The 25,752-nt window shown below is 46.7% G+C and overlaps 1 protein-coding gene and 1 long non-coding RNA gene across 2 annotated transcripts in view; both read right to left on the minus strand.

Moving 5' to 3' along the window:
- Window positions 1-25,752, minus strand: part of LOC140721207 (uncharacterized) — a 135,271-nt gene that overhangs the window by 10,712 nt on the left and 98,807 nt on the right. The window lies entirely within an intron of this gene.
- Window positions 1,219-18,222, minus strand: LOC140721183 (uncharacterized). Its single transcript, XR_012097334.1, has 5 exons — window positions 18,107-18,222; window positions 13,893-14,060; window positions 5,015-5,182; window positions 3,522-3,617; window positions 1,219-1,538 (listed from the first exon to the last, which is right to left on the minus strand). It is a non-coding gene; the product is annotated as an uncharacterized lncRNA (long non-coding RNA).

The following is a 25,752-nucleotide window of genomic DNA, read 5'->3' on the forward strand; positions in this document are numbered from 1 at the left end:
CAGCAGCGTCTCCACTTTCTGCGAAGGCTGAGAAAAGTCCATCTCCCACCCCCCATCCTCATCACATTCTACAGGGGTTGTATTGAGAGCATCCTGAGCAGCTGCATCATTGCCTGGTTTGGAAATTACACCATCTCAGATCGCAAGACCCTGCAGCGGATAGTGAGGTCAGCTGAGAAGATCACCGGGGTCTCGCTTCCCGCCATCACGGACATTTACACCACACGCTGCATCCGTAAAGCCAGCAGCATTATAAAGGATCCATGCACCCCTCATACAATCTCTTCTCCCTCCTGCCATCTGGGAAAATGCACCGAAGCATTCGGGCTCTCACGACCAGACTATGTAACAGTTTCTTCCCCCAAGCTGTCAGAATCCTCAGTACCCAGAGCCTGGCCTGACACCTTACTGCCCGATCGTCACGTATATTATTTATTGTAATGTCTGCACTGTTTTGTGCACTTTATGCAGTCCTAGATAGGTGTGTAGTTTAGTGTAGTTGTTGTGTGTTTTTTTTTTCTTTTCCTCTGTTTTTTTTTTACGTAATTCAGTCTAGTTTTTGTAATGTGTCATGTAACACCATGGTCCTGAAAAACGACTCATTTTTCCTATGTACTGTATCAGCAGTTATGGTCGAAATGGCAATATAAAAGTGACTTGACTTGACTTGAATCTAACACTTGCCTGAAAGCCTACCCAACAATGTTCTAGGCATTACGTAATAGAAGGACCACATTTAATATAAACCAGTCCATCCCCCATCAGACCCATTCACCTATTTAAATTTGGATGGGCATAAACGTTGGGACTGTTGGTAATATTCGCTTCCCAGAGATACTCTCTCCATCCTGGCGAATACATTTCCCCTGATACACATCCCGGAAACACTCTCCTCATCTGGACAGCTGCATTTCCTCCAATTCACATCCTGGAAATCCTCAGAGCAGGTAGTACATTTCCTGTAGTGGGGTAACGGCTGCCCAGTGCACCACATGTACCACACCCACACCTTTTCCCTCTCCTCTGACCAACCCTCTAACAAGGCGTCACCTTTACCCTCCACCCTGCCGCATTCTGTGAGCACATTACCCTCATATTTCACTCACCCACTCCTTCTTGGGGACTTGACAGTTCTGTGTTCAATGAGTTCCCGAGCTGACAGACAGTCGCCTCACTTGTGCCGGTTCCAGGGTCCTGATCGGTGTCTCTGACACCACTGTCTCTGGGCTGACAGGCAGTCGTCTCACTTGTGCCGGTTCCTGGGTCCTGATCGGTGTCTCTGACGCCACTGTCTCTGAGCTGACAGGCAGTCGCCTCACTTGTGCCGGTTCCATTGTCCTGATCGGTGTCTCTGACGTCACTGTCTCTGGGCTGAATTTTCTCCTCCTCCTCTGCGGCCGGACCGCATTCCATTGGGACATCGCTCTCAATCTGACCCTGCTTTGGTACCTTGCTTCCCGTGTCCAGATCATCTTCCCTCGATGATCCGCCTGGTAAAATCCTCTTCAGTCTTTTCGCTGCTCGTTTCAATTTCCCACCTGAAATAAGTGATGAATTGCAGGTTATACAAGTATGATTTAGATCTGAGCAAAACTGATTCAGATTACAATGGAGCCGAGATTCTGGCTGACCAGATTTGGAGGGGGACTGTGCTGGTTAATGTGAACCGTACATCCTGTCAGGTGATCATCCCGTTAAGCCGGTGACCGGACACATTTACTCCCAGTAAAATAGCAGGATCGGCACAGTAATACTAATCACAGCAGTTGAACGCACGGATGACCACGGGATCATAATGCACCGGTGTCCGGTGATACCGGGAAATATCACTGTGATTATCTTCCACAAGCTGAAATCTCCCTCGGTCACTAACTGTCCAGTAGTCTGTGTCACACAAAGACCAGCAACGGGATTACACATGGTCCAGTCCGCTGGATCACACATTCTCCAGTTGCTTTGTCACACGAGGAGCTGGAGACTGGACAAGGGGACTTGAGTTGCTTTCTCCAGTCCCCTTGGTCACCGACTGACCATTCCCTTGAGACGCACGTCGTCCGGTCCCCTGGGTCGCAGGCTGACCATTCCCTTGCGATCTATGCTGTCCTCTCCCCTGGTTCCCACCTTATCCCCCACCTGCTGATCATCATGTAACAACTATGCATGTCATTGGCAAAGTCTTGGTTATAGAGCTTTGTGTGTAGTTGCAGTTGCTAATCTATAGGATGGAGGTGATGAAGCTGGAAAGTGTGAAGTGAAGAATGAACACTACGGTACTGGGCTAGGGTGTTGTTTTTTGTGTTATATGGTTGGGCTGGGACAGCTTGCCCTGGAGCTCAGGAGCTTGAAGGGAAACCTTACACACACACATACAGTAATCAGGGGTGCAGATAGGACAGATGGTCACAGTCTTTTTGCCCGGGTAAGGAGGTCTGAGACTCGAAGGCAGAGATTTAAAAGGGACCAAAGGGGCATTTTTCCAGGTGGTTGCTGATGGGTATAAATTACATGCATCCAGAGGAGGCCGCTAACACAAATAAAATTACAAAATTGAGAGCATGTGGGCAGGAAAAAGGGGAGAAGAAGTTTACGAGGGAAATTTGGGAAAACGGCAGGAAAATGGGACATTTAGATCAGCATGAATTATATGGGCCGAAGGACCCGTTTCCAGGCTGGAGCATCGTTTTTATTCCAGCTGGAATCTCAGATTTGAGCACAATCACAATGTCTACAGGTGACACAGACATTTGGTCATTGGTTATGCCGGGTTTCCCAGCCAAGATCCTGGGAATTTAAATTCAGGTAGAAGATCATATCAAGAGGGAAATATTTAGAAACTCAGGTTCACCATTTCTCCACAGCCCAGACATTCACTGGGGTGTTAAAACTCCGAAGCAGATCACAAATGTATCTAGAATGAGCTGCCTCCTGTTCCTCAGCCATTCCCAGCACCGGCAATGATCTCCGCTCCGCTACAGAAAACAGATTTCGGTGACACCCCTCCTCCTTTGCGTAGCAGGCAAGAAAAACCAGGGGGGGGGGGGAGTTGGTAGCTTTCCTTCCAAAACCTGAAATGCTGTGTTATCATAGAATCTCGGAAATCCCGGAAATGCTCCTTTCATCTGCTTCTGAATTTTATAAATGAAAGTTGAGGATGTCTTACACATCAGGGCCTGTCTGGAGGTGAAATGGACCCTGACCCTGAACATTCACATAAACAACAAGATCGCTGTCACATTCCTGTCTGTGTTTCACCCACAACCACCTGATTCAGGAGCCCCTGCTCCTTTCACTCAGCTGAAGCTTTGTATGATGAGCGGAGTGATTCGACCATTACTGGTGTCAGGTCCCTGCGCTGGAACTGTTGGGTTGATCAATTACTCAAGGCCGCTTTACCAGTGGGATAAATGACACTGCTGGATGAAACTTTTCTATGCACTGTTAACACCTCTGTCAGTTTTTTAATCTGAACTATTGTGTACAAATGCGACAAAAGTTTAATTCAAAGATCCCTGTGATCATACCTTTGTCCATTCTGATTTTGACTGGCGATTGTTGATTGTCGTCGTCTGATAACACTTTGGTCGCTCTGCAGGACAGCTCCACCTGCTGGTGAGGCTCTAAATTTCAGAACAAGCAGACAGTCAGACAGAGAGTACGACTACTTTGCAAATATGACAGTATTTCCATCCCCTGTAGCATTTGGCATGGGGACCAAACATTCCCTGTTAGTAACCACTTCCACACCATATCTGTCCACTGATACCTGGCGCATCTACTGACAGAGTCACAGAGCAATACAATCCAAATTCAGAGCGTTCAGCCCAACGAGACAATGCCAACCACAGTGCCCACTGAGATGGTCACAATTTCCTGTGATGGGGCCATCTCCCTTCTGGCCTCTTCACTCCATCTACACACCCCAACTGCTTTTTGAATTATGCAACTGCACCTGGCTCATCCACTTCCTCTGGCTGTTTCCTCCACATGATCCCCAACATCTGCATGAATCCGCTGCTGATCAGATTGGCTTTGCAATCTCTTTACCAGCCCCTGTCCATTTAGATCCCCTAGATGCTACGATAATCTTCTCTGTGAACAGAACTACTAATGTTGTGCATTCTGCAAACTTACCAGTCAAGTAATCCTTGTGCAACCGCATCCAAATCATTGCTATAAAATAACGAATATCAAAGGTCCCAACTTGTAACCTCACGGCACACCGCTAATTACTCGCCTCCATTGCGAGGAGAAACCTTCAACCAGCACTCTTTGCTTGCTACCTTGAAGCTAATTTTGAATACATCCAATTTGCTCTCTCTGGACAGCATGGAACCTGATCATCGAGACCAAGCTGCCACGTGACACCTTGTCAAAGGCTTTACCGAAGTCCCATGCACAACGTCCATTGGAACATAACTTTGAATTCCCACCTCTGCTTAATGTCACGTTCACAGGTTCTGACAATGTAATTAGCAGAAAAGTACTTGATGAGGCCAAGGTATGTCAATGTAAATTATGGGTTGCCATGTGCTAGTTAGGACTGAATAAAATGCAGTGTTGGGATATTTTGCTTTATAAATGGTCTGTTCTCAGCAGAGGCCTACGTGACGATATATTCGAGGGTAAGTATACCACTGCAGATTGCAATAGCCAATGGGATCAAGGGCATGTTGCTACAGTTCATGGTAATTCCACATTTCTACAATCACTACAACATGACACACTTGGGGCTTCTTATAAAGGGAGGAAATTGTCAACGCATTTTAAGATGATTATAACGTAACAAGGAAACATCAGAACTAACCAAAAGCTACTTCAGATGATGCAGCACCTTGAAATGAGCAAACACTCAGAGAATGTGAGTGACTGTAAAGAGCTGGGCTTCTGAAAGCACATTACAAGAACCTGGAGTGATTGCAACTTGGTCTGACCGAGGCATTCCACCTATTTCGTACCTTCCTTTGTAAAGATATGTAATGTTTACAGGACCAGTGTTCGAGTGAATGAGACTCACCAAACTTTCACCTGACTGAATCAATGAAAACTCTGAGTCAGAGGGTTCTCTTCAGTTGGTACTCTCAGTCCTCGGGCTGGTTCACTTGTCGCTGTTCCCTCGTTCTCAGTCCTGGCTTCTTTCCAGCTGTGGGCTTTTCTTCCAATAAATCTCTCACCGCAGGTCTAACTTTAACCAGAGAGATAATGAAGCACATTAACAATGCAAAGGAGAAAAAATATCTGTGCTCAATTTTTTCAAAAGCTAATCTCACTGAAATTTAAACGCTGAAGACAAATAAAAGAATCTCATGGAACAAATCTGTAATTGTCCCTCACACGTCACAAATCCTGATACGGGATACGAAGGACTCATCATTCAGTCATGATAAGATATCAGAGCAGAATGAAGTGATTCAGTCCATCGAGTCTCCTCCATCATTCAATCATGGCTGATTTTTTTTCCGCCCCAATGCCATATTCCTGCGTCCTCTTATAAAGTGCTGGAAACTCGGTACAGCAGATTGCATCTGTGGAAAAAGACACTGTGGAAGACCCAGTATCAGAACTGGGATTATCCAGGATGATGCGTGATATGCTGAACGCTTAATTGCGCAATTTGGCCCAGATCACATCCTTGCTCAGACCTATAATGGGGGAGGTACTACACCCAGTGTTCTGAAAAGGTAGTAAAAGTGATTATCGGGGCATTAATAGTGATCTTTCGAGAAACGAAAACGAAAAGCTCTTGAATTTATAGTAAATGGACCGTCTAGTTATTCGCGGCTCAATATTAGTTCTATATCATTCAGCACCTGAGTGTCTTTGCCTCACAGTACGCTCCCACGGACAAGGCGAAACTATTATTAATTTTTCTTGCGTTATTCATTACTATTTCCTGGATACCAGAGAGGCTCCCGGTGAAACTGTTTTGTCCACTCTATTGACTTTTAACATCTCCTCGATAACAGGAAGCACGATAATGTACCATATTCAATCGTGATTAATATGCATAGAATGTAACGTGGTTCGGTCTCCAATGTTCCCTCTAATTACTATTTCTGCAGCTACATGGATCAACCATTGCTCTGAGCCGGAAATTTTCACACGGACTGAGAAAAGCACAACATCGTAGATGTGTCCTCTTTTGTAAAATGCATCTATGAATATTTTAGGATGAAGACAGACAAGAGAAAAAAAAAACATTTTTTTGATCTTACTTACTAATTAAAGGACAGGATAAAAATGCAGTACAACAAAGAAAAACGTCCAGGTTTCATAAACGTTTGTCCGGCAGTGTTTAATTCCATCTGCGCTGCAACAAAGGCTCCGTTCGTGGGAGCATTTTGCTTCTGCAGACTAAAGTCCCTTCCCGTACTGAGCATGCGCGATGTCGTCAGCGCGTTATCGGAGCTGTGAGCGGGGCCTCGGAAACGGACCTGCAGATGCTGCAGCCCTGCGGTACAACGGGATCACATGACGGGTGGACGGTCTCCCACGTGACTCGGTGACTCCGCTCCTCGCTCCTCACACGCTGCCCGACACCCCCCCCCCACCGCATTTCAAACATCATCTCATAATTACACTGGATATATTTTAAAATTTCCCTCTGCATCTTCCCCGTCCACATCCCTCCACCCCCCGGGTCACAGTTACGGGTCTGAATCCCATCCCGGTCCGGCACACATTTTAGACCCAATCCAGAATTGTGCAGGTTTTATTTAAATCAGTCTATGTTTCTATTCACATTTCCCCGGCCGCACTGAACAGGATCACTGAAACATCAAGCGAGAAGCAACAGGAGGTGGCCATTCAGCCCCTCCAACCATCAACAAGATGGCGGCTGCTCTCCCATCTCAGCCACATGTTTCTGCCCGATCCTCATTTCCTCCATCCCTTCGGTCTCCACACATCTGCCGGCCTCTGTTTTATGTGAGGACGATCACCGAGTCTTCACCGCCCTCTGTGGAGGGGATTTACAGACATTCACCACCCTCGGAGTGGAGACATTTCCCCTCATCTCAGTCTCGGACAGTCCACCCCCTTTTCCAGAGACTGGGATCGCTGTTCAACCGGTAATGATGTTGTGCATTTCAATGTGTTCACCTCTCAGTCCTCGATTCTCTAAATGAAAGGGCTATCACATTTGATCTTTCTTCATATGATGACCTCACCACTCCAGGGATCAGTCTGCTGAATCTTTGTTGCACTCTCTACAACAAATACTCTCTAACCTCTTTGTTCATCCTCTATAGAATTAATTTCCATCTTCTGCAGCCCCGTGTTGCCCCAACCACTCACCTCCCACCCCTGTCACTATTTCCACCTTCCCACCTCCCCCCTCACCTGGATCCATCTCTCTCTCTCCCCAGCTCTTGCCTCATCCCCACCCCTCACCTCTTTTCTCGGACTATTTCCCGTCCACTCTCAGGCCAGAGGGAGGGTCTCGGCTCGAAATGTTGACGGTCCATTTCCCTCCACAGATGCTGCCCGACCCACTGAGTTCCTCCGGCAGTTTGTTCTTTGGTCTATATAACCCGTGTTAGTATTGAGGTGGGGCAGGATTTTACACCATATTCCAGGTACAATCTCAACAAAGTCCAAATAATCGTTAAAGTCATTTTCATTCTTATACCTGATAACTCTTACAATAAATACAATGTACTTTCTACCTCCCTCCCTAGTCACTGCACCTCAGTCCCTCATTACATAACGCACAGATGGTGCAGAAGAGGTTTACCAGGATATTGCCTGGATTAGAGGGCATGAGCTATAATGAGAGGTTGGACAAACTTGGGTTGTTTTCTCTGGAGCCCTGCAGGCTGGGGTGAGACGATGGAGGTGTATAACATTATGAGAGGCAGAGATAGAGAAGACAGACAATATTTTTTATCCTGGTTAGACATGTCTAATAAAAGAGGCCATGTATTTAAAGTGAGGGGGAGTAGTTTGAAAGGAGATGTGAGGGGCAAGTGTTATTACCAGAGAGAGTGGCGGGTTGCTAGGATGTGTTGCCCGGGGTGCTGGTTCTGGGAGACACAGCGGTGACTTTTAAGAGATATTTAAATCAGCACATGAGTGTGAGGGACGTGTGGACATTGTGTTGGCAGAAGGGATTAGTTAGCCATTTGATTCCTAATTTAATTAGCAGAGCAAAACGTTTTGGGCCGAAGGGCCTGTTCTGGTTCTGTACTGTTCAATGTTCTGTGTCTCTTGTCAAGAGGTTTCAGGGAAACTGAGGTAAAAGGAGTGAGTTGGAGAAACAGGTCAGCTGGAGCCCAATGTGGGAACTGTGAGATCACCCACTTCTGCAGCAGAAACAAATATTGAATTTATTGCCAAGTGCACAATATGGGAAGGTACAGGGACAGATAAACACTGACTTGTAGCAGCATCACAGGCAAGTACATTCAGATGACAGATTATACAATTCTGCGCCATTATCAATATAGAAATACAAGTTTTATGTCATTAACAATATACAAATATATATGTTGTGTCAATAATCATAAATATAGATTTTCTGTCATTAACAATGTACAAATATACATTTTTTTCAAGAGCAGTCTAGAAAATGTTAAATTTGTTCCCTCAGCCAAGTTGTTGACACAGTTTGGAAACGACTGGGCTCCAAGCACCGGTCCCTAAAACACCCACTGGGACATCATGCAGACCCAAGAAGGGTCTGGTTATTCATTCCCTTTTAACACCAAGACACCAGAAACAGGAGCAGGCCACTCAGCCCGTTCAGTTCATCCTGTCATTCAATAAGACTCAAGACCAGTTCATTCTTGCCCCCCCAACACGACTCCAAACCACTTTGCCCGGACCATCGGCCACACTTGCAGATCAACAGTGTGCCGGTGTTTGCCTCCCAATGTGGTGAATCCCTCTGCTCGCCTCTGTATCCTGTCCGACCCCTCTCACACCATCTTCATCCTTTCAATAATATACCCCCCTTCCCCACTGTCAATGGGCTCCTTCCTCACCCTGCTCCTTGATCCGCCAAACAACCTCTCAGACTCACACTCCTCTCACACCATCTTCACCCCCCTTCCCCACTGTCAGTGGGCTCCATCCCCAGAGACAAACAACCTCTCAGACTCACCCCCCTCTCACACCATCTTCACCCCCCTTCCCCACTGTCAATGGACTCCTTCCCCAGAGACAAACAACCTCTCAGACTCACCCCCCTCTCACACCATCTTCACCCCTTCCCCACTGTCAATGGGCTCCTTCCCCAGAGACAAACAACCTCTCGGACTCACCCCCCTCTCAGACCATCTTCACCCCCTTCCCCACTGTCAATGGGCTCCTTCCCCAGAGACAAACAACCTCTCAGACTCACACCCCTCTCACACCATCTTCACCCCCCTTCCCCACTGTCAATGGGCTCCTTCCCCAGAGACAAACAACCTCTCTGACTCACACCCCTCTCACACCATCTTCACCCCCTTCCCCACTGTCAATGGGCTCCTTCCCCAGAGACAAACAACCTCTCAGACTCACACCCCTCTCACACCATCCTCACCCCCCTTCCCCACTGTCAATGGGCTCCTTCCCCAGAGACAAACAACCTCTCAGACTCACACCCCTCTCACACCATCCTCACCCCCCTTCTCCACTGTCAATGGGCTCCTTCCCCAGAGACAAACAACCTCTCAGACTCACCCCCCTCTCACATCATCTTTATCATCTCAGTAAAATTCTGCCAGATCACTCACTCTGCGAGTAGCCTGCATCAAGCCAATGGGCCGAGCGGTCTCCTCCTCTCTGTCAGCAATACATTATAATCCGGCCACAGAAGTCACTTCACGTGGAGGGAAATGTAAATAAATAAAAAGGCTGGACATTTACTTTGAGATTTGTTCTGTTTTGAATGGGAGTTTCAGGACGGGAGCGGAAGTCGGTATCAGCAGGTCCATCTCTATTATTGGGTGTAAGCAGTGATTGATATCACTTCTCACCAATGTGAAGAGGGTAACGCCTCTGTTGTCTGTCGGGTGGGGTGGGTGGGTCAGGTAGCTGTTACCTTAGCCGGTAAAATTCAACCGTCTCAGCACCAGTGTGACGTAAGGAAGTGCGCACGTGACGTCAGATCCTAGTGTGGGGGAACTCACACGTGACGTCAGGCATGAGGGGACGCAGAGTGATATCAAATCCCAGTGTGGGGAATGTGAGTGACTTTAAAGAGCTGGGATACTGACAGCACATCACCTGACCTGGAGTGATAGTAACTGGTCTGACAGAGGCATAACTGGTACTTCTGGGCACTTTCAGTCTCATCCCAACTATTTACTACCTTCCTTTGTGCAGGTATGTAATGTCTAAAGGACCAGTGTTTGAGTAAATGAGACTCACGAGACTTTCTGCTGACTGAATCACTGGAAACTCTGAGTCAGATGGGTTCTCTCCAGTTGGTGCTCTCAGTCCTCGGGCAGGTTAACTTGCTGCTGTTCCCTCGTCTTCACTCGTGGTTTGCTTCCATTTGGGGCATTTCTTCCAATAAATCTCTCACCTCAGGTCTAACTTTAACACAACGGGTTCGACGGACTCGGAGTCCGCTGCGGTCGGGGCGCTTTCACTGTGTGCTGCGTCTGCGAGGCTGGGTCTGACAGAGCTTTCATTGTCTGTGAAGCTGAGTCCACAGGCGCCTTGGAAGTCCATAGCGGGGGTAATCCCTTCTGCCGACTGCGTGGGATGACGAGTCTATCGGGACCCTGAGGACTTGTGGAAACTGTGTCATGGTTTCTTTCGAACTTAGAATCTTTTAACATCTTTGGACTATTTTTTACTGTGCCCATGGTTTTGTTTTTAATCAGTTATGGTATTGGCTGCACTGTTGTAACTATACGTTAACTGTAACTATGTGGTTTTGTGTAGGTCTTGTAGCTTTAGTTTTTGGTTTGTTGGGTGGTAGAGTTGGTCTCCTGACTTGGTGTGTCTGGGTAGTCTTGCTTTGTCTGGTGGGTTTGGAGCTCCTTTCCGGGGAAACACATTAAGATCGTAGCGCATTCCGGTTCACAGTCCGGTCCATGTTCCTTAGTCCAGGTTTTCCCCAGTTTCTGTTGAGGAAGCTGATTCTTGTCCATACCCCCTGTCTGTATCCCTTCCCTTCACCTTCATCCTGGAGCCTGCGTCGCCTGCAGCCTTGCCTTGCCTTGAGCCTTGCCTTCACCGCTGTCAAGTCCAACCACCGGAGCAAGATAAGGAACTGTCTTTCATTGTTTTCAGCTGGAGTTCCAAGGTTTGCCCACCCCGATGTAACACTCACTGGTCTATAATCCCCAGGATTAAACCCATTGGGTTTATTGATGTGGCACAGAGCGACTGAGCAGAACCCAAGTGCAGGACACCGGCGTGGAGATTGAGTTGGGGATGCGGGCGCAGGCGTGAACGTTGGACAGCAAACCGGAGGAATCTTGACACGGAGCTCTGACATGGAGTCATGACACGGTGACGCGGTTTTCATGGAATATCTTGAGACTGGAGTTGAACTTAGAACAAACAGTTCTAAGCAGTCGAGAAACAAAGTATCACATGGGAATAGACCAACAAACTGGCAACCTGTGATCGTGTCGCCATCGTATTTATTTCACAGTCTCTGATGAAAACCAGGTGTATGGTAATTGAGTAAACTAGCAGCAATGGAGATCTAATGACTGAAATTAGGGCATAATTAGGAAGAAAGGAGCGTTAAAGGGGAACAGCCAACCGGAACCATGACAATTGAATTATGGAACAACATTTGACAGCCTCCAATCATGTGTTACTATCCCTGTGGCCAGAGAGGATACAATGATCATTGTCAATGCCCGGTAACCTCCCCCCTCACTTCCTGTAGTAATGTGGTGTATATTGGTAGATTGAACATCTCTTTCTTAATATTGCCATGCTGCTATTCTATCATCACAATCACTGTCCACCTCATTGGTAACTGAAGCAAAGCATTCATTAAGCACCTCACCTATCACCGCATCCTCCAGCCACGTTTCCACCTTTGTTCCTGAGTAGTCCTAGTCCTACCCTCAATCTATTCACCCTCCTCTTCTTCACCCACATGTAGAATGCCTTGGGTTTTCCTTCGTCCTACTTCCCAAGGACTTCACAAGTTGCCTTCGACCTCCAAGTCGCTTCTTAAGTTCCTTCCAGGATACCATATAATTCTCTAGAGCCTCGCTTGAATGTTGCTTACTGTACCTAAATAATGCTTCATTTTCCCTCTTGCTGAAATGTTCTCATCCCTTGTGAACCACGGTTCGTTTATATAAACATTCTTTCACTGTGTGTGGAACAAATCTACCCCGAACCGCATTCAAGTGTTCCTGAAACAAACTTCACAGTTGCATCTGGCATTTCCCTTTGAAAATGTTTTCCCAATTTACACCCCCAAGATGCTTCGAATACCATTGTAACTATCCATCCACTGGTTAAATACTGCCTCGTATCGTCTGCTACTATCCTTGTCCATGACAATGATAAAAGTTGGGGTGTTGTGGTCTCTATCTCAAAAGGGTCACCCATCGTGACATTTGTCGCCTGACCAGCATCATTGCCTCATACTAGATACAGTATGGCAAATCCTCCAGTTAGCCCATCCACATACCATGTCAAGAATCCTTCCTGGACACACAACACATTCTGCCCCATTGACACATTTTGGAACAAGGAGGTGGGATCAACATCAGGAAAGTTGAGATCAATAATGATAATAACCTTGTTGTTTTTGCACCTTTCCCAAATCTGCCAAGTTATCTGCTCTCATTATCCCAGTGGCTTTGGGGGAGGCCGATAGAATACTCACAGAATGATAGCTCCCTTCCCTTTTCTGATTTCCACCCACATTGATGTCCACTGTTTATGTAACTGTCATATGATTCCTAATTAGTAAAGACAATTCTCCGCCTTTCACCCCCCCCACCCCCCCTCCCATATGTATTATGAAACAAGTAAAACCTGGAGCATCAAACACCAATCCTGCCCTTGTAACAGTCCTGTCTGTGTAATGGTGATAACATGTACCATCCATGTTCTAAGTTACTCGTATTCTTAATACATATTGTATTGAATTAAAGACATTTCCAACTGACTACATGATGCCCTGTCCACATCCGATCCTTCCACAGTCTCTGTGAACTCGCATCTACCTTTATATCAACCCTTCTATTATCTGACCAAACACTCTGGTTCCCATCCCGCAGCGACTGAGTTTAAACTCACCCCGGCAGCTCCAGAAGTCCCGGCTGCAGGGACATCTCAAGTACAGATATAACCCATGCCTTTGGTACAGGGCCAAATGGGAACATAACTTCATTATAAAACCTAAATATGCTTAATCACAGGTTCGTAGGTTCTGACAATTTATTAGCAGAAAAGCATTTGATGGCGACAGGGTATACAAATGTAAATTATTGGTTGGCATTTGCTGGTTAAGACTGAAATGTGGTGCTGGGACATTCGGCTTCAAGAGGGTTTGCGGAGGCTTGTGCGACAACATACTCGAGGGCAAGTATATCGTTGCAGCTTGCAATAGACAGAGGAGTCAATGACATGTTGCTGTAGTTCACGGTAATTCCACATTTCTGCAATCACTAGAGCAGGAGAAAACTGCGGCCTCTTATAAAGAGAGGAAATTCTCAATGCATTTTGAGATTATTGTGACCTAACACAGCCAAGCAAGGAAACAGCAGAACTGATAAGAGTTTGAAATGAGCAAACAATATGAGGGAATTTGCGTGGCTTCTCAGAGTAATTAGCAAATCTGCAGTGAGTGCAAATGGGTCTGACAGACGCATACTGGTATTCCGAGGCTTATTCAGTCCCACTCCAGCTATTTCCTACCTTCCTTGGCACAGAAATGTAATGTCTAAAGGACCAGTGTTTGGGTAAATAAGACTCACCAAACTCTCTCCTGACTGAATCAATGGAGACGCCAAGTCAGATGGGTTATCTCCATTTGCTGCTGTCCGTCTTCGGGCTGGTTCATTGTTGCTGTTCACTCGCCTTCAGTTGTGATTTTCTTCCTGTCGTGGTCTTTTCTTCCAATACATCTCGCAGGTCAGGTCTATCTTTAACCAGAGAGATAATGAAGCATGTTACTCATACAAAGTAGAACAAAGAAGTAAACTTATTGGAACTTAAACTTGAACTCATATATAATGATGCGAGTGAAGAAATCTGTAACTGCCCCTCACACTTTCTAAAGCCTGACATGGGATACAAAGAAACACACACAAAATTGCTGCAGGACCTCATCACACCAGGCAGCATCTGTATGTCGACTCTACTCTCTTCCATAGATGCTGCCTGGCCTGCTGAATTCCTCCAGCATTTTGTGTGTGTTGCTTGGCAGCATCTGAAGAGTTTCTCTTCTTTGTGATGGGACACAAAGAACTCATTACTCAGTCATGGTATAAGATACAAATCATAATGCACAGGAGTAGAATTAGGTGATTCGGTCATTCTAGTCTGCTCCAAAATCAATCATGGAGATTTTTTTTTCCAACACCGTATTCTTGCTTCCCTGCTATAGCACGCAACCTATTTAGCAATCCAGAACATGAATATACCCAACGACAGCCTCCACCACCCTCTGTGGCATAAAATTCCACAGATCAACCAACACTTGGCTAAAGTAATTGCTCTCATCTCAGTTTTAAAGTGAAGCTTCTTTATTCTGAGGCGGTACTCTCAGATCCCAGACTCTCCGTCTAATCAAGACACCCTTTCCATTCTCACTGCAACCAAACTTCCTGTCATTCAGTCGGTGTAAATAATCACCCCTGTCCTAACCCGCCAACCATGTGAACTCCACTGAACACAGGCCCAGGGCCATCAAATGCTCCACATGCATAATGCTTATCATTCCTCGGATTATTCTGGCAACAAAGAGCCCTGGGAGAGCTGGTGCTTGAGATACAATCTTGGGATGGGGGCTCCAGGAATATGGAACTGTCAGTGTTTGGGCTTCAGTCTCCGTTGGTGCTTTTACAGATGCGGCTGGATGTTCCTCCTTCCGCAATGAAGCAGACGTCTCCGGGGGCTGGATCTTGGTAGCGTGAATCTCTCAGTGTGAGATGTGGAAAAGATGTGCGAGGCTCTGGGTGCGGGCTGTGACCCTCTGAGGTTGCATCCTGGGATACCACACATGTCTTGACCCAGATAAAATGAATCAGGGAATCAAATTGTCCGCGTTTATGAGATGTTGAGCGAGTATTTCTGTTCTGTGCTCAGATGTTTGGTTCTGAAGTTCCTTTGGAAGCAAAGCAGAGAATGAGTTCCCACTCCATCTCTCACAGGGAGAGGCTGTGATTAAATACCCTGTTTTGTGTTTGCACCGGTAGAAATAGACCGGGGTTTCAGAACTGAATTCACATTTGGAAATTCCCCCTTACTCTCACCTGTCTATCTGCCAGTGGAAGTCAAAGAGAAACTCTAGATGCTGAAGATAGAACAGAACATGGAACAGTACATCACAGGAACACAATAGTGTGCCAAACCAGCTGAAAAGTAAATCAAACCCCCCCAAAAAAACTACACTACATTTTCTCTGTAGCCATGTACATTCATATACAAATCAAGGGCATGAATAGTAAATTACAGAGATCTCAACACTGACACTCACATCCCACTCGTCACAGGCCTCCATTCGTTAGAACCATCTACATTCATCCCCCTCTCCTTCTTGTTCTCTAGCCCGGTGTGAATCCACCTCGCCAGCCCCCTGTGAATCCCACGTGACCGAACCTCCCCGATCAGCTGCCATGCAGGATCTTGTTACAGACTTTACCAAAGTTCAGATGAACAACGTCACTGCCCAACTTCACCTAACGCCCTAGTTCATTCTTAAATAATCTCCAAAATACTTGACAGATATGATATCCTATTGGACAGTATTGACTGTGATTTCCCCATAACCAATGCCCAACCGCCCGGGATTTCAGCTTCACTGCAGACTGAGAAAATTCCGATCCCAGCTGCAGAATTACCAACCTGGACTGTAGCCCGTATACTGCCAATTCCATATCATCAGAGTCACCAGCCCAATATTATCACCCATACAAAGACGCCTTGGTGCCGGCAATTTGCCGTGGGGTTCCTGCCATTTCCGATTCACAAACTAAGGTGGAATTGGAACCTAATGACCCTCTGCCGGGGCCGGTGCTCAGGCTGGTTCCCCGGTCTGTATAGAGGATGCGGATACACTTCAGCCTGACCCCAGCAGCTAAACCGAGCACATTTGATCTCTATGTCATCGCTGTGTGGGATCTTGCACAGCAGAGCGGGCTGCCATGTTTCCTGCAGTGCAGCAGGAACAAAATGTAAAATTATAAAGTAGAAAATGCTGGGAGCTCAGTACATCAGACTACGTCTCTGAAAGGAGAAATGGTGGAAGACCCAGTTCCAGAGCTGAGACTGTCCAAGATGCTGCCGATCTGCTGAGCGTCTCCAGTATTTTCCCTTCCTTACTTTAAATTTCCTGCAACTGTAGTATTTACTCCCTCTTCATTTTAATGCACAGATAGTAACAGATTGCCACCCTGAACTGTAAATGCCACCCCACCCCAACCACTCTGTTAGTTCTGAGTTCATTCTGACCCTGGTGTAACACATCCCACACAGCCAATGCTCACAGCATCCTTTCCTCCCACTATCACTCTGTTACATTTGCTCCCGAGGCCACTGTCTCTACACTGAGAGGCGGTGACCACAGAGCGATAAAAACTGCAACACTTGCTGCAGCTCTGACGGACCGTTACCCTGGAAACAGAGGAAGTGGCTCACTGAAAATAACCGAAAAAGGAAATAACAAACTCAACATCAGATGCTGTGAGTTCCGTTATGACAAAGATTAACAGTGCAGCCATTTTGTAACGGTGAAACTAAAATTGAAATGGTTGCTTTTACCCTGTCACGTGTTGTGTCCAACTAAACCTCTGGTATTCCTAGCGAACAATAACTAACTAACTAACCAACTAACTAACGAACTAACTAACTAACTAACTAACTAACTAACTGACTAAATAAATAAATAAACAAACAAACAGGCACACAAATAAATAAATAAATAGAAAGGTGCAATACTAAACTTCACAATGAAGACAAAGTTAAGAAGAGAGATTGCTGAAATATATCATTGCGGCATTGGGATACAGGCTGGACAAACATTGAGCAAGCAGGTTGATATATATATATCATTGAGCTGGTGGCATACAGGCAGGACAGAGATTGAACTAGAAGGTTGATATATATCATTGAGGTAGTGGGATACAGGCTGGACAGAGGTGGAACAAGATGGTTGATATATATATATCATTGAGAATGATTTGTTTTACCTCAATGTACTGCTGCAATGTATTGATCTGTGTAGAGAATGCCGGAGACACGATTTTCACTTTACCTCTGTACAAAATAAAGATTCCCCATTTCAATCGTGTGGAAATATTAGACAGCCTGGGTTGCTCCTTTGGAAATTCCGGAGGGAGCGTACACATTTCCGGGAAACCCAGATAAATGAACAAGACTTAATTCTCGCGTTAATGGGGCCAGATATCGGGAAACACTGTCAGCATTTCGGCAAGTCGTAGCAATGGACAGAAGATGGAAATAAACTTCCCAATCCCCCGAGAGGACGTGAGAGATCTGGATCTCACTGTCCTGTCTGAACGGGGAAAGATGAAACTTCTCATACACGTGGAGCTGTGTCCCGAGGCTGCGATTGCTTAATTTAACCCGCTGTCTGCAAGAACACAACAGGCCGAACGGCCGCTTCCAGTGTGCTGGAAATATGTAAAACAATTATCGACCCCAGGCGTCGATCCAGGTGGAGTTTGGATCCGATACCGGGCCGGGTGATGGAGGTAAAGTTCATCAGGTACATCTTAATGGATGGGTTCAGTCTCGGCATCACCACCTCATCCCGCTCCTGGGACCAGAACACCAGGGGCTGAGCATCGGCTCATCTCAGGCGGTTCGGTGTGAAGGTCCCATAACCCGGACCGACCACGACAGGTTGTATCCAGGAAGCGGGACGAGGCCGCCAGTTCGAGGAAGTTAACGGGACTCTCTGCCCAACATGAGGTTCCCCGCCCCCGGGATCGACTTCAGTACTCACCGATGGGAAATTGTCGGTTGCGTTCAACCCCAGTGACCGGCCTCAATACTGACCGATGAGAACTTCATCAGTTTGTCCGGAGAGCAGCGAGATCCGTCCACCGGCTCCCCACAGACGATCAGCTTCAACAGAGAACGGAAAGAAAACCCCGCCCATCCGGAGGCTGTGAGAGCGGGGGCGGGGCCTCGGAAGCGAAAACCTGAGATGCTGCAGATCTGCGTTTGAAGTGGGAGCGAGAAACCGGTGACTCTGCTCCTCGCCCCTCACACGCTGCCCGACCTACCTGCCGCATTCCCCACATTATTCCATATTTACACCAGCTACATTTTTAATGTTTCCCTCTGTATCTTCCCCGTCCCCACGGCTCCATCTCCCGGTTCTCAGAGTTAAGGGTTCGATTCCCATCCCGGTCCGACATACAATTCCCACCCTCAAAGGAATTGTGCAGGTTTCATTGAAATCACTTCTATGTTTATAAACACTCTTTTTCTATTCACATTCCTCCGGAGCCTCACTGGACAGGAACACTGAAACATCAAGTGAAAAACAGCAGGAGGAGGCCATTCAGTCCTCTAACCACCAACAAGATGGCGGCTGCTCTCCCATCTCAGCCACATGTTTCTGTCCGATCCTCATTTCCTCCATCCCTTCCGTCTCCACACATCTGCCGGCCTTTGGTTTTTTTTGTGAAAACGATCACTAAGGTGTTGCTCCTCCACCCTGAGGGCGGTCTGATCGAAACGTCCGAATGGGAATCAGAATTAAAACGTTTGGCCGCTGCAATGTCCCCCCTTGTGGCAGATGATGCAGAGATGCTAAACAAAAACCGTCTCCCAGTTTATGGCGGGTCTCACCAATGTGGAGGAGGCCGCATCGGGAGCACGGGACACAATAGATGAGCCCAGCAATAGATTCGCAGATGAAGCGTTGCCTCATCCGGAAGGACTGCTTTGTGTCTCTGAATGGAGGTGAGGGAGGAGGGGTACGGCAGGTGTAGCACTTAGGCTTATGCAGGGATAAGTACCTGGAAGAAGATTAGTGGGGAGGGATGAATGAACAAGGGGGATTGTGGAGGGAGTGATCCCTGTTTGAACCCTGTTTGTGACATCCTGAACAGATTTGCATGAATGCAATCCCTACATTCATTAGTTATCTCTTTCCTGCGATAGAAACGTTATATATTCCATACAGTGAATGCTCAAGACATCCGGGCCTCCAGACCGGCTCCTGAGGTCACTGAGGGGCGGTGACCAGAGAGCGATAAATATGTTCAACACTCTGCAGCTCTGCTGGGCTGTTACCCTGGTGATGGAGGAACTGGCTCAGCAGAGCTAACTGAAAATAGGAAGTAAGGAATTCAACTTCACATGTTCTGATTCATGAATTTATGAACATTTGGAGAGGCATAACATGATCAGGAATAGTCAGCTTGGCCTTGTCAAGGGCAGCTCGTGCCTTACCGGCCTGATTGAATTTTCTGACGATGAGACTAAACACATTTATGGAGGTAGAGCAGTTGATGTAGTGTATATGGATTTCAGCAAGGCACTTGATAAGGTACCCCATGCAAGGCTTATTAAGAAAGTAAGGAGGCATGGGATCCAAGCGGACTTTACTTTGTGGATTCAGAAATGGCTTTGCCCACAGAACGCAAAATTGTTTGTAGATGGGTCATATTCTGCCTGGACGTCGCTGACTAGTGCTGTTCCTCAGGGATCTGTTCTGGCACCACTTCTCTTCGTCAGTTTTTTAAAGGACCTGGATGAGGAAGTGGAGGGATAGGTCAGTACATTTACTGATGACACAAAGGTTAGAGGTATTGTGGATAGTGTGGAGGGCTGTCGAGGTTATAGCAGGACCCCGATTGGAAGCGAAACAGGGCTGAGAAGTGGAAGATGGAGTCTGACCCAGATAAGTGTGAGGTGGTTCACTTTAGAAGGTAAATATGATGGCAGAATATAGTATGAATTGTAAGACTCTTGGCAGTGTGGAGGATCAGAGGGATCTTGGAGTCTGAGTTCATAGGACACTCAAAAATTCAGCGCAGCCTGACTGTGTGGTTCAGAAGGCATACGGTGTTATTGGCCTTCATCAACCTTGTGATTGAGTTCAAGTGCCAAGAGGTAATGTTACTGCTATATATGCCCCTGGTTGGACCCCACTTGGAGTACTGTGCTTGGAGTGCAGTTCTGGTCGCCTCACTACGGGAAGGGTGTGGAAGCGATAGAAAGGGTGCAGAGGAGATTTACAAGGATTTCTCTGGATTGGGGAGCATGCCTTAAGAGAATAGGATGAGTGAACTTGGCCTTTTCTTCTTGGACAGATGGAGGATGAGAGGTGACCTAGTAGAGGTGTATAAGATGATGAGAGGCATAGATCGTGTGGATAGTCAGAGGCTTTTCCTCAGGGCTGAAATGGCTAACACGAGAGGGCACAGTTTCAAGATGCTTGGGAGAAGTTACAGAGGCAATGTCAGGGGTAAGTTTTTTTTAGGCAGAGAGTGGTGAGTGCGTGTAATGGGCTGCCGGCGACGGTGGTGGAGGCGGATACAACAGGGCCTTTTAAGAGACTTTTGGATAGGTACATGGAGATAAAAAGAAGAGGGCTGATGGGTAACCCTAGGAAATTTCTAAAGTATGTTCATGTTTGGGAGAGCACTGTTGGACGAAGGGCCTGTGTATTATGCTATGGGTTCTCTATGTTTCTCTGGTTCTATGTTCTCAGTTCATTCCATAGCCAATACTCACAGCATCCTTTCCTCCCACTATCATTCTGTTACATTTGCTCCCGAGGCCATTGTCTCTGCGCTGAGAGGCGGTGACCACAGAGCGATAAAAAGAATGTGCAACTCTTCTTGCAGCTCTGGTGGGCCGTTACCCTGGAAACGGAGGAAGTGGCTCACCGAAAATAACCGAAAAGGGAAATAACAAACTCAGCATCGTATGCTGTGAGTATAGTTTTGAAAAAGGTTAACACTGCAGCCATTTTGAAATGAAGAATCTAAAATTGTAAAGTCTGCTTTTAACATGCTGTATTCAATAATCCTCTGATAGTTCTGGCTAACAAAAAATGACAATAGTTAGCGATCAATAATATATTAACCTCTGCCGGAAATATGTCCAGTGACAGCCCCAATCACCATCTGTTGCAACAAACTCCACAGATCGACCACTCTTTGGCTGGAGAAGTTTCTCTCAGTTTTAAGGGAAGCTTGATTATTCCGAGGCTGTCCTCTCAGACCCCAGACTCTCCGTCTGATGGAAACATCCTCCACGTGTCCACTGTCTCCAGGCTGTTCAGTATTCTGTGGGTTTAAATAAGATCCCGTCCACCTCTGTACTTCTGAACTCAATAGAGTACAAGCTCAGAGCCATCAAATGCTTGTCATACGAGCGGTGGTTGATACGTTCGTGGCCCAAGGTAGAAGGAGTCCATTTTAGAAAACCCAGCACGTTTATTTTTCAACATAGTCCCCGCCTACATTTACACGCTTAGTCCAGCGGTCGTGGAGCAAACGGATCCCTTCTTTGCAGAATTCGACAACTTGGACCTCCAGAGTTGGTCGACAGTAAGAGTGATTGATAAGTTCATGGCCCAAGGTAGAAGGAGACGGGTTATACAGCTCTCGTTACATGCACATTCAAATCATCTCTTTGAGTGATTATACATAAAGTTTGAAGTTAATAACTCATCTCCTTCCACCACAAGCCACAGACTTATCAATCACCCTCGTAAAGAAACCCTCTCATTCCTGAGATTACTCTTGTGAACCACGTGAGCCACAGTTGTACTGAACACATCAGCTTCATTTCCAACGATTGACAGACAGGAGACAATGAGGGGGGATTTCCAAACACAGTTTGAACACCAACCTCAGGGTCTATTTCTACTGTTGCAAACACGGTACAGCCCGTTTACTCACAGCCTGTCACTGTGAGGGATGGGATGGTAACTCATCCTCTCCTCGGTATAGCAGTCATTTCTTCCAAAGAAACTCCCGAAACAAACATTTGAGCCCAGAACAGAAATACTGGCTCAACACCTCATAAACCTGGGCAGCTTGAACCCCGGGTCCATTGTACTTGGATCTAAAACTGTGACATCTCAGGACCTAACCTAACAGGGTCACACAGCTGAATCTGCCACTCACCGACCCCCGAATCCTCACACATCGTCCCCGCATCTCACACTGCGTGGTATAATCAGAAATTTCCCCATAGCCAATGCCCAGCACCCCGAGGCTTTTGATTCATTGTGAAAGGAGGAACATCCAGCCCCCATCTGTGGAAGTATTGACCTGGGTCAAATCCCCGATACTGACAGCTACATAGGCCCAGTGTTTCTCAGGGTTACAGCTCAAGCAGCAACTCGCCCAGGACTCCTTGTTGCCAGTAATATGCTGCAGTGTCTCGGCCCTTCAGACTTCAAACACCAACACTCCGACATCAACCTGTGTCAGAACGGGAACCTGATGAACCTCTGACTGGGCCAGAGATCGGGCTGGAAAACCTGGGCGCGGGGCAACAGCAGGCGGGTATAATGTTACACATTGTCTCCACCAGATAAACTGAACACATTTTATCATTGTGCTATTGTTAAATGAGATCTTGCCCAGCACAATTGCCCGTCACATTTCCTGCAGGCTAATAGGAATAAAACATTTTAAATGTAAAATTGAAAGTCCTGTGTTGGAAACTCGGTACATCAGATTGGATGTGTGGAAAGAGAAACTGTGGAAGACCCAGTATCTGAACCGGGACTGTCCAAGACGCTGCCCGATCTGCTGAAGATTTCCACCATTTTCTCTTTTTACTTTAAATGATGCACAACTATTAACTGGTTACACGATATCTGTGACGGTCAGAACAAATTAGCACAAATGTAATACCAATATCCATTAATTTTCTCTTCAATCCAATACAGGGATAATGCAGTCAATGCTCACAACATCCATCCCACCCCACTATCAATCTGTATTCTCTGCTTCCAACCCTCCTTCCGACAACGATTAATACAGCAGACATTTTAACTTTGAAGCTAAAATCGCAATGGCTGTCTTTAACTTACTACGTGCTGTATTCAATAAACCCTCCGGTAGTTCCAGGTAACAAACACCGATTTCAGTATCAACTCAGTGAGTCAAAAATACGTCATAATGAAGACAACGGCAGAAGAGAGATTGTTGATATATAATCGTTGATGGGATACAGGCTGGACAGATGTTGACCAAGATGGTGTATATATATATATCTTTGAGGTGGTGGGATACAGGCTGGACAATGGTTGACCAAGATAGTTACACTTAAATCCTTCATATACATGAGTAAAAATCTTTACGTTTCCGTCTAAATATGCAATGTGCAATTTATAGTACTTTATAATAAATAGTATGTTCAACAATAGAACATAAAATACGATTTTGTCAGCATGAATTAATCATTCTCATAGCCTGGTGGAAGAAGCTGTCCCGGATCCTGTTGATGTCCTGGCTTTCATGTTGCGGAAACACGGGGAAATCTGCAGATGCTGGAAATTCAAACAGCACACACAAAATGCTGGTGGAACACAACAGGCCAGACAGCATCTATAAGGAGAAGCACTGTCGACGTTTCGGGCCGAGACCCTTCGTCAGGACTAACTGAAAGGAAAGATAGAAGAGATTTAAAAGTAGTGAGGGGAGGGGGAACTGCGAAATGATAGGAGAAGACCGGAGGGGGTGGGATGAAGCTAAGAGCTGGAAAGGTGATTGGTGAAAGTGATACCGAGCTGGAGAAGGGAAAGGATCATGGGACGGGAGGCCTAGGAAGAAAGAAAAGGAGGGGCGGGGGGAACACCAGAGGGAGATGGAGAACAGGCAAACAACTACATATGTCAGGGATGGGGTAAGAAGGGGAGGAGGGGCATTAACGGAAGTTAGAGAAGTCAATGCTCATGCCATCAGATTGGAGGCTACCCAGCCGGTATATAAGGTGTTGTTCCTCCAACCTGAGTTTGGATTCATTTTGACAGTAGAGGAGGCCATGATAGACATATCAGAATGGGAATGGGAGGTGGAATTAAAATGTGTGGCCACTGGGAGATCCTGCTTTCTCTGGCAGACCGAGCGCAGGTGTTCAGCGAAATGGTCCCCAGTCTGTGTCGGGTCTCACCAATATATAAAAGGCCACACCGGGAGCACCGGACGCAGTATACCACACCAGCCGACCTCACAGGTGAAGTGTCGCCTCACCTGGAAGGTCTATCTGGGGCCCTGAATGGTGGTGAGGGAGGAAGTGTAAGGGCAGGTGTAGCACTTGTTCCGTTTCTAAGGATAAATGCCAGGAGGGAGATCGGCGGGAAGGGATGGGGGGGAATGAGCAGACAAGGGAGTCGTGTAGGGAGCGATCCCTGCGAAAAGTAGAAAAGGGGGGGGGGAGGAAAGATGTTCTTGGTAGTGGGATCCCGTTGGAGGTGACGGAAGTTACGAAGAATTATACGTTGGACCTGGAGGCTGGTGGCGTGGTAGGTGAGGACGAGGAGAACCCTATCCCGAGTGGGGTGGCGGCGGATGGGGTGAGGGCTGATGTGCGGGAAATGGGAGAGATGCGTTTTTTAGAGCAGATTTGATGGTGGAAGAAAGGAAGCCCCTTTGTTTAAAAAACGAAGACATCTCCTTCGTCCTGGAATGAAAAGCCTCATCCTGAGAGCAGTTGCGGCGGAGACGGAGGAATTGTGAGAAGGGGATAGCATTTTTGCAAGAGACAGGGTGGGAAGAGGAATAGACCAGGTAGCTGTGAGAGTCTGTCGGCCTATAGTAGATATCAGCAGATAAGCCGTCTCCAGAGATGGAGACAGAAAGATCAAGAAAGGGGAGGGAGGTGTCTGAAATGGACCAGGTAAATTTGAGGCAGGGTGAAAGTTGGAGGCAAAGTTAATGAAGTCAACGAGCTCAGCATGCGTGCAGGAGGCAGACCCAATGCAGTCGTCGAAGTAGCGAAGGAAAAGAGGGACACGGAAACCCGTATAGGCTTGGAACATGGACTGTTCCACAAAGCCAACAAAAAGGCAGGCATAACTGGAACCCATGCGGGTGCCCATGGCTACACCCTTGGTTTGGCGGAGAGTCGGAGGAGCCAAAGGAGAAACTACACTGGACGTCCATGGTTCCTCCGGCGGTTTGTTCTTAGATAGATAGATAGATAGATAGATAGATAGGTAGATACTTTATTCATCCCCATGGGGAAATTCAACTTTTTTTCCAATGTCCCATACACTTGTTGTTGCAAAACTAATTACATACAATACTTAACTCAGTAAAAAATATGATATGCATCTAAATCACTATCTCAAAAAGCATTAATAATAGCTTTTAAAAAGTTCTTAAGTCCTGGCGGTTGAATTGTAAAGCCTAATGGCATTGGGGAGTATTGACCTCTTCATCCTGTCTGAGGAGCATTGCATCGATAGTAACCTGTCGCTGAAACTGCTTCTCTGTCTCTGGATGGTGCTATGTAGAGGATGTTCAGAGTTTTCCATAATTGACCGTAGCCTACTCAGCGCCCTTCGCTCAGCTACCGATGTTAACTCTCCAGTACTTTGCCCACGACAGAGCCCGCCTTCCTTACCAGCTTATTAAGACGTGAGTCGTCCCTCTTCTTAATGCTTCC

The sequence above is a fragment of the Hemitrygon akajei genome, unplaced genomic scaffold (genome assembly GCF_048418815.1).
Source record: "Hemitrygon akajei unplaced genomic scaffold, sHemAka1.3 Scf000052, whole genome shotgun sequence".
Taxonomy (NCBI): Eukaryota; Metazoa; Chordata; class Chondrichthyes; order Myliobatiformes; family Dasyatidae; genus Hemitrygon; species Hemitrygon akajei.